Source organism: Castor canadensis, chromosome 2, assembly GCF_047511655.1.
Source record: "Castor canadensis chromosome 2, mCasCan1.hap1v2, whole genome shotgun sequence".
In the NCBI taxonomy this organism is placed as follows: Eukaryota; Metazoa; Chordata; class Mammalia; order Rodentia; family Castoridae; genus Castor; species Castor canadensis.
This window is the reverse complement of record NC_133387.1, coordinates 196973719-196982852: the sequence shown is the minus strand read 5'-3', so window position 1 is coordinate 196982852 and position 9134 is coordinate 196973719.

Sequence of the window (9134 nt, the reverse complement as noted above, 5' to 3'; positions counted from 1 at the left end):
GTCCCCTACCCCATTTATTGGCCAGGTACTTAAAGGCTGCCTGTAAATTGTTTGTTGCAACACGTCCTGTTCTCACTCTGATCTGCCACAATAAACTGTCTTTAAAAGGATCTCTCCCTCCTATTAACCCTTCCTATTTTCTCAACAGCTTAAGCATAGACTGACATCCCTTATACCAGTCTTCCAAACTCTGGTCACATTAACCAACCTATCTAACTGCTGGTTATGTCAACATCTAGATTGTGCAAAAGAACCTGAACAAATTTTCATTCCTGTCGATAAGAACACCTGCTGGACCAACTCTGGAAAATAGGTTTACCATAGCAGTTAACACACATAATCAAAAGACAGCGTCACTTTACTGATTTTGATGAATTAATTTGATGTGGAAAACTCTTCAAAAGGTCAAGGACTGTCCTGGCTCAGGTACAGTCATTACATGTCCTTTGTGTTGAAAGTGGGTGTGGTGCTAGATTCACCCTAGGTGACATGGCCTGTGGTTTGATTCCCCATGCAGTATCCTGAGGTGTCTCACGAAGGTCCTAGGTGCTCTTGGCACTAACTATTATGGTATGAGCACTTGCCAAATCACCAGTTGTGACAGCTGGCTTGTACATCCTGGAACAGCTCAGCTTCAAAACACCGAAGAGTGCACTTGAATAGAATAAAAATCTGGACTAACTTGGTCAGGCAACAAGACTAAACCTTACAGATGCCGAAGTCAAATTAGAGGCCTCCTAGTTCCGATATCTTGCAACCAGTTCTTCTCCACGGAAGATGGAGCTGTGCAGGTGACCAGACACAGCAAACCTCAACGTGCTGGTCACAAGTTCATGAGTTTCACTCTGACCTCATCTGGGAAAAACACTGGTTTTTAAATCTTATATGGTGATAAGGCATAACATCTTTTCCCCCTCCTTTGGAGGCACTGGGGTTTGAACTCAGGGTTTCACGCTTGCTGGGCAGGTGTTCTACCACTTGAACCACTCCGCCAGCAAGGCATAACATCTCAATAACCAGGCATGATGCAGATTTAAATATCCGATTCTCCTGTCACGAGGTACTCTACTTTAAAAATACCAACCAAGTTAAACACTTGAGTCCTGTGTTAGCTTTGTGTTACTGTAACAAATAATTGAGATTAATCAACTTAGAAAAGGTTCTTTTAGCTCACAGTTTCTGAGGTATCAGGCTCTTGTTGCATAGATCATCATGGGGGGAGTACAGGGTGAGGAGGTCTGTTTAGCTCACGGCAACTGAAAGCAAGGAGAAATGGAGGGAGGGTCGGGGTTCATATGTCCACTTCGAGGGCATGCCCCTACAGACTTAACTTCCTTTCGTGAGGCCCATTTCCTAAAGGTCCCACCATCTCCCAATAGTGCCATGGACCAGGGACCATGTCTTTAACACATGAGCCTGTTTTGTGGGGAACATGTAAGATCCAAACCATAAAGTACTGCACAGAAGTTCAAGAAGGGATATGGAAAACCAACTTGTGTATCAACGCTCTATGTTCTTTTCAGTATTGAGATCTTCTTAGGTTTTTAACCTGTAGTTATGGTGGAAGAGCAGCTCTAAGTCTTTCCATAGAGATAGAACAAGAAGTTACTATGCAAACTTTGGAGTGTCTTCTTTTGGACACGAGTAGTTTAGCTTCTGCTGTACTTAAAAACTTTCATGTCCTGGACACAGTAACAGTCCCAAAAGGAGGAACTTGCTTGATCATCAGCAAAAAGTGCCGTCTCTATGTCAACTTCTCCAGACAAATAGTGTTTATCAGCATCATTTATAGGACAAGGTAAACACTCCATCAGATGAAGCCTGCCATGACTGCACTGACCTGAAGTTCTTCTCTTTCTTCTCCTCCTTCTTCAGTGGTACTGGGGTTTTGAACTCAGGGCCTTGTGCTTGCTGTGTAGGAGCTCTACCACTTGAGCCGTCCCTCAGCATTTATCTGCTTTAGTTATTTTTTTGGATAGGGTCTCACATTTTTGCCCGGGGATTGCCTTGGATCACAATCCTCCTACCCATGCCTCCCATGAAGTTGGGATCGCAGGTAAGCACCACCACGCCTGGCTTGTGGGTTGAGATAAGATCAATCCAACTTTTCCCCAAACTGTGATCCTCCCTAGCTCTGCCTCCTGAGTGGTGCTTTTCCTTCTTACTCACACTCATTCTAACCCGTTCTTCTGTTCCTTTGTATCTTTAGCCACTCAGCTACTAATTCAAATTTTTTCTCTATAACCACCAAGTCAGCTTTTCAGATAGGGGAAATGCAGGAGTTGGGAACATGCTACTCCAAGTTCTCCACTTCCAGAGTAGCTGGGATTACAGCTGTGAGACATTGATTCTGGCCACACTAGGGAATTCTTTATGTAGTAAAAATAATAGCAATGTTTATTAGGAAAGAAATTTACTATAACAGGATAAAAGTGGGGAGAAATGGAAAAAAAAAAGAGAGAGAGAGAAACATTTCCCAGACCTTTGCAGGAAATGGGAATGGAGACTCCTAGGGAATTTTAAAGTTCTCAAACTAGCTTGTCCTACCACTTGTGAGGCCCATGGCATGATCGCAAGTGCGGGTCCCTGGCTGGCCTTCCTGTCCACTTGCCTGCAACACAAAGAGTGTCACATACATGTGTGAACAACAGGCTGTCTGTCTGAACTCTGCCCCATCTTCCTGAAGACACCTGCCTTTTGGCTACCAAGGCTTCAGGGTGAGCCCTAACAGCCAGGAGGTGGCCTGGTTCTGGAAGCAGACTTAGGCCCTTTGGGCTTGGGATTCTAGAAGTGTTGTCTAGAAGTGGCGAGTGGGGGAGTCACAGGCTTTGTCAAGACAGGCTTTTGCTCCATGAGGACTCCTGGCTCAGAGTGAGACGGGAGCAGTTGGGGGAGTTCCACAGTGGGCCCTGTGAACTTTAGAGGAGGTAAAACTTTTTCTGTAAAGTTAGGAATCAGTTAGGCTTCAAAGGCCACATACAGACCCGTGGGTACTCATCTTTATTTTATTTACACTTTTAAAAACATAGAGTCTATTCTTGGCTCAAGAGCCACACAAGTTTAGACTGCAGGCTGGATTTGGCAAGGGACCCCAGTTTACAGACCTTTGGCATGACCTGCGAGGAGAGGAGTGAACACTCCTACAGCGTGCTAAGGGAGAGTGACAATCACTTTAGAAATTTCATGCTGGCTTTGTGGAGGGTGTGGTGAAATTGAACCAGTAAGTAGGCTGTTGTCATAATTTAAGCCAGGGGTAATGAAGCCTGAACTAAATAGGAAGCAGTGAGACTGGAGAAGGAGGAGAATTAAGAACATTTTAAAGAAATTGGTGGCTTTGGGTTTCTGGTTCTCATCACTGAGATAGGGAGGTTGAAGGGCAGGGTGGTACAAGCTAATGGGTTCTGTTTGCAGCATCTGGAATTTGAGCCATGTGTAGGACATTCCAAAAGATATCCAGTGGGTTACCAAACATGCCAGCTGCTACTCTAGAGTGAGAGCAGGGCTGGAGAGTCACAGGGGACAGATGGCTACCCCAGATCATTTGGAAAGTGAAGTCAAAGGGGAGAAACTGCTTGCGTCCTCTGAGAGTCTCTTTCCTGAGGTTACCACATCAAGGTAGAGCAAGAGACTTGGGACTGAAGCCCAGGCCTGCAACCTGGCTCAGCTTCTGGAGTCAACAACAGAAGACGAGGCTGGTGAACAGTGTGGGGTTAGAGGTGGAGGCCGGAGGGTGGTAGTAGCAAGTCAGGAAGGGCAATGGAGGACCGGACCACAGAGAGATCTTTCCTGTAGGACTGCTCAGCCACTGGATTTAATCCAGGAATCACTATGTCACAACAAGTTTGAATCTAAGCTTAGAAACTCAAGTATGCCAGAATCATCCATTTCTTTATGTGTCATGAATCAACCTAATTTTGAATCCAAGTTGCCAGCCAATTATAATTGTGAAAAAAGTCACCCAACAGCTTTATGTCTGAACCTGTCTCATGCCTTCATTGTGGCAAGGTTCCAAAGGCCTTCTGGTAAACCCTTAGTCACCTCTCCACCCAGTTACTGATTTGCCTATTGTCTGTGTCTGCTCAATTCTGTCTGTTCTGGCAGCTCCCAGCAGTTTTCCTGACACATTTGGGACATGGGAACATTTTGTATAGTTCTGAAACCCAGTGCCTATGTGCTCTCTGCCAGGTATTCCTGTCTGGATTCTGACTGCTTCCAGGTAGAGACTAGGAGCAAGGCTGGCTCCTTCCTGCTTCTAGACCTGCAAACCTCTCTTGCCACTACTTCCAAAGTAATTTCTAGTCTGGTGGTTGTTTATCCTTCTTGTTCTTTTCCCACGTTTTATTTTTTATTATAATTTTTATTATAGTATAGTTGTACTGGGGGTCCACTGGGACATTTACAAAAGTGCTTACAATATATCTTAGTTGAATTCACCCCCTCCATCATTCTCCTTTATCCCCTTTCCTTCTTCTTAGAATAGTTTTAACAGGTCTCATTGTTCCATTTTCATACATGAATACATACTATTTCTACCATATTCACCCTTCTTTACCCTTTCCTATATCCTCCCTGCTCCTACTGGTACCAGCCCTCCAGACAGAACCTGTTTTACCTTCCTGTTCTCCAGTCTTGAAAAAATACATTTTTGCTTGTTTAAGATAGCTATATAGGGAGTTTCATTGTGGCATTTCCATTTATATATGTATTATATTCCAAATCAGTTCATCCCCTCCATTTTTCTACTTTCTTCCTTAGTCCTCTTCCTATGGTGGTTTCAACAGGTTTAAATGGTCTATATTCATTCTTGTATAGGAAGTAAATCAACCATATTCACCTTCTCTACTTTTTCTTTTACTTTCCCCCTCCTGTTCATGCTCTTCCCTTAGCATGATCTGTTTTTTATTCTTGTTCTTCATTGTTTAGGTGTCTGTTCATGTTCAGTGGGACTTTTGTCTTGGTATTATATCTGTACATGTATTGTGCTTAAGTCAATGTAACCCCACTCCACTGCACTTCCTCACCTGTTTCTCCCTGTCCTCTGTTGTTTAACAGTTTTCTCAGTGTTTTGTTCTGTCTTGTTTATACATAGATGTGATATATTTCATTATTATTCACGATCTTTCTTTCCTTCTTATCCTCTTCCCTCTACCAGTCCCACCTTTGGGTGCATGTTCTGTGTAGATTTGTATGTATATATAATATTGATTATATTTGTATTGAGCCTATATTTCACGTATGAGAGGAAACACGTGGCCATTAGCCAGTGGCTCACTTAAGATGATACCCTTCAGTTCCATCCATTTATCTGCAAATGACAAAATCTCATTCTTCTTTGTGGCAGAATAGAATTCCATTGTGTATAAATACCACATTTTCTTAATTCATTCATCAGTTGTGGGGTAGCTTGGCTGTTTCCATAGCTTGGCTATTATGAATAATGCTGCAATAAACATGGGTGTGCAGTGTCTTTATTGTAACCTGACTTACATTTCTCCAGGTATATCCCTAAGAGTGGTATTGCTAGATCATATTTTAGTTTTTTGTCCCCAGTGGTACTGGGTTTGAACTCAAGGTTACATGCTTGCTAGGAAGGCGCTTTACCACTTGAACCACTCACTCCACCAGCTACTGCTTGTTTTTTTTGAGGCACCTCCATACTGTTTTCCATGGTGGTTATACTAATTTATATTCCTACCAACAGTGTATGAGGGTTCCTTTTCCTCACATCCTTGCCAACACTTGTTGTTTGTGTTCTTAATGATAGCCATTTTAATAGGAGTGAGGCAGAATCTTAATGTGGTTTTGATTTGCATTTCCTTTATGGCAATGGATGTTGAGCATTTATTCATGTGTTGTATAAGTGTTTGTGTGTATGCAGTGGGTTCTATGCTACTCTATAATTATTTGTCTGCCTTCTTTATTTCTTTTATCTTCTTTTTAAAATAATTTCTGTCTTTTCATTCTGATATTTGTTTAAATCCTCTTTGAATTCATTTAGTTGTTTCTGAGTCTTCTCAAATTTTTTTTATTTGTATTCTCTTGGGATTCATTAAGTTGTTTTTGTAGTCCTCTTTAAGCTTGTTAAACATTCTTGCCATTATTCTTATGACCTCAGCAACTAAGGATTTATTCCCTTCACTGTTCACCAAATCCTCTATTGTGTGATTGAGGAGTCATATTCCCTGCTTTCTTCTATTCCCTATGCTTTTATTTTGAGATTTGCTCATGTGTTGTTGACTATTTGGGGTTCTTAATCATCTGTGATCTTTCCCTTGACTTAATTTCTATGCTAGCTTGATTGTTAGCTAGATTGTTGTATTGTTTCTGCTCACTGACCTGGAGTTATAACTCAGCAATAATAAATTCATGGATTCAATGCTGAACTAGTGATTTACATATTTTATAAAACCCTTGGCAGTATTAGCTGTAAACAGGGGGGATATTGGGGAAGTAAAAGTTGTTTGCATAGAGATTAAAACTTAGGTAATAAAAATGGTTCACCATGTTTTCATGGCTCATTAAATCCATAACTTGAAAAACATGTTTCTCTTTGTTCCGGGAAGGGAGAACTTACTTCTTAAAAGGGGGGAAGATTCTTGCATTTCTAGTGCATTAAAGAAAGGGAAGGAAAACAACAGTTAAGATTCTGCATTGAAATAGTGTCAGTATTTATACCCTGCTACACAGTAATGGAAAATACAAGGGAAAACCCAGGTCTCTGAAGCTGAAGATGACTTCTCTGGATTTGGGCTTCCCTGATTTTCAGTATAGAGAACTGCAAGAAGCCTAAATCAAACCTTGAACATCCCTAGTTCCAGTGGATCTATAGGGATGCAGGTGGTGGGTGGAGTTAAGAGAACTAGGGGCAGGGCATTCATGGTGTAGCCTCACATACACCTTGTTGCTTCTAGTAAGATGGCTTTGGAGTTCTGTTGGAATTGAATCTGGGTGTCAGGATCTTTGCTCTAATTTGTAGGTTGACTGGGGCTGTATTAAACTAACTTAATTTACTTATTGTTATTTTTTTTTTTTTTTGAGACAGTCTTGCTATGCAGCCTAAGCAGGCTTTGAACTTGTAATCTTTCTTCCTCACTGTCCCAAGTACTGAGGATCACAGGCATGTACACAGTCATGCTTGGATTAATTTTTTAAAAAAAAGTGTTTTTTCCAAAGAATTCAAACATTTACTTTGTTTTATTTCACTTGGTCTTCCTCTTTAGATTGCCTAGAAAGGTAAATGTTAACTTACACTCCTTTGATGGGACTCCTTAAGCTACAAGGATACAGAGAAGATGTGGCGTCAAGCCCATGTCACTGTGTCTGTTACCCAAGTGATTAATTCATTGACTCACAGTGACATTTTAATGAAAGAGGCAGCGATTAATAACAGGGCCAGGACTATGAGGATAAACTGGAGTCCTCCTTCATGCTCAGCCTATCATTTCTCTATTTTAATTAAATCAATTTAATTTATTTTTTATACCTGGGACTAGGCAACTATGCTCATTCTTATTGTCTTTTATCTTTTGGTGCTGGGAATTGGACCCAGGGCATCACGCAAGTTAAACTGGTACTATGCAACATCCCTAACTTCTTATTTTATTAGATTTTAAGAACAAATTATAACTTTGGTAATCATTTCCTCTTTTAAAAATTCTGTATTTTATTGATTTGTAAGCTTAGTTTTATTTTTTTCCTTTCTTGCAGAAAGATAAGATGCCACCTCCTTTCATGAAGCCAATAAAAACCTAGGGTTAAAATCTGATAAGAATAGTACAGCAAAAGTAGATTACGGATGAGTCCCACTTGTAAACACAGATGCAAGACTTCTAATATGCATCAGCTTTCAATGGTGAGAAGACTATAATATATATAATAATTAAAAGAATTATTTTGACCAATTGTAGCTAATGCTTGGGAATTCATGGAGATAATTCTACATTAGAAACCTATTAATGTCATTCCAATACCAAGAGAGTAAAGAAGAAAAAAACTTAGAAACATTTTCATTGATGCAGAAAAAGTGTTCAACAAATTTCCATACTTGATCACAACTTAAGTTAGTGAATAACTACAAACAGAAAAGAACTTTTAAAAAATGAACTTAGGTCTGGGCGAGGTAGGCCTCACTAGCCATATTGAAGCTGTATGCAATTTAATTTTATTTCAGTGCTGGGATTGAATCCAGGGCCAATTCTATGCTAGGCAAATACTCTGCTGACTCCAGATAGGAACTTTTAAAACGTGATAGGAATAAACTTGAGTATCATTTGCTTTGAGTTTGTGAACAATATAAGAATTCTTGCTATTATAAGGTTTTATATTACATAAAAGTTCAGGCCAATGTAACAGGACAGGAGAAAACACACAGCAATATAAGATTTGGATTCGAAGAGATAAAATTGTCATTTTCAAGTTTTATGATCATTTACATAAAAACTAAAGGAAATTAGCAAAGTCAGAAGTAATAAGAAAGTTCAGTAAGCTTGCTGATTGTAAAGTCAATGTAAAACACCCAGTAGCACATCTCATCAGCAATAGTAACATCAAGAAGCTAAAAGAAAAGAAGATACATTCAAAAGAATAGCAGAACTCAAGATATCAAGGATATATACGAAAAGCTTGGGACCGTTACAGGAGAACACTCTGAAGCCATACCAAAGGGTAAAAAGAGAGAATTAATACCGAGATAAATTAACTTCTGACTGAGAAAGCAGTACTTAAAGATAAACATTTTCCCCAAATTTAATAGGATTCTAAGCAAAGACTTGGGGAGCTCCCATTCTCCTATCCTGAATGAACCCTACACTGAGCGAGTCTTGGTAGAGACAGGACCGTGCCTCCTGTGAGCACATGAAGAAGAGCAGGTACTCTGTGGTCTGGGAGGGAGGATGAAGTACACTGGTAACCCTTTAACCTTCTTGTTTTCTGTGGTGTTAGTTACTTGTGGCCTGAAAGTATTAAAGGGGAAATTTCAAATGTTAAGAACTCACACATTTTAAGTGATTTTTATTATAGTACATTGTCATCCTTATTCTATTTATTATTAGTTATTATTGTTAATCTCTCTCTTTTTCTTTTTTACAGTGTTGGGAATTGAACCCAGGGCTTCTTGCATGCTAGGCAGGCACTAT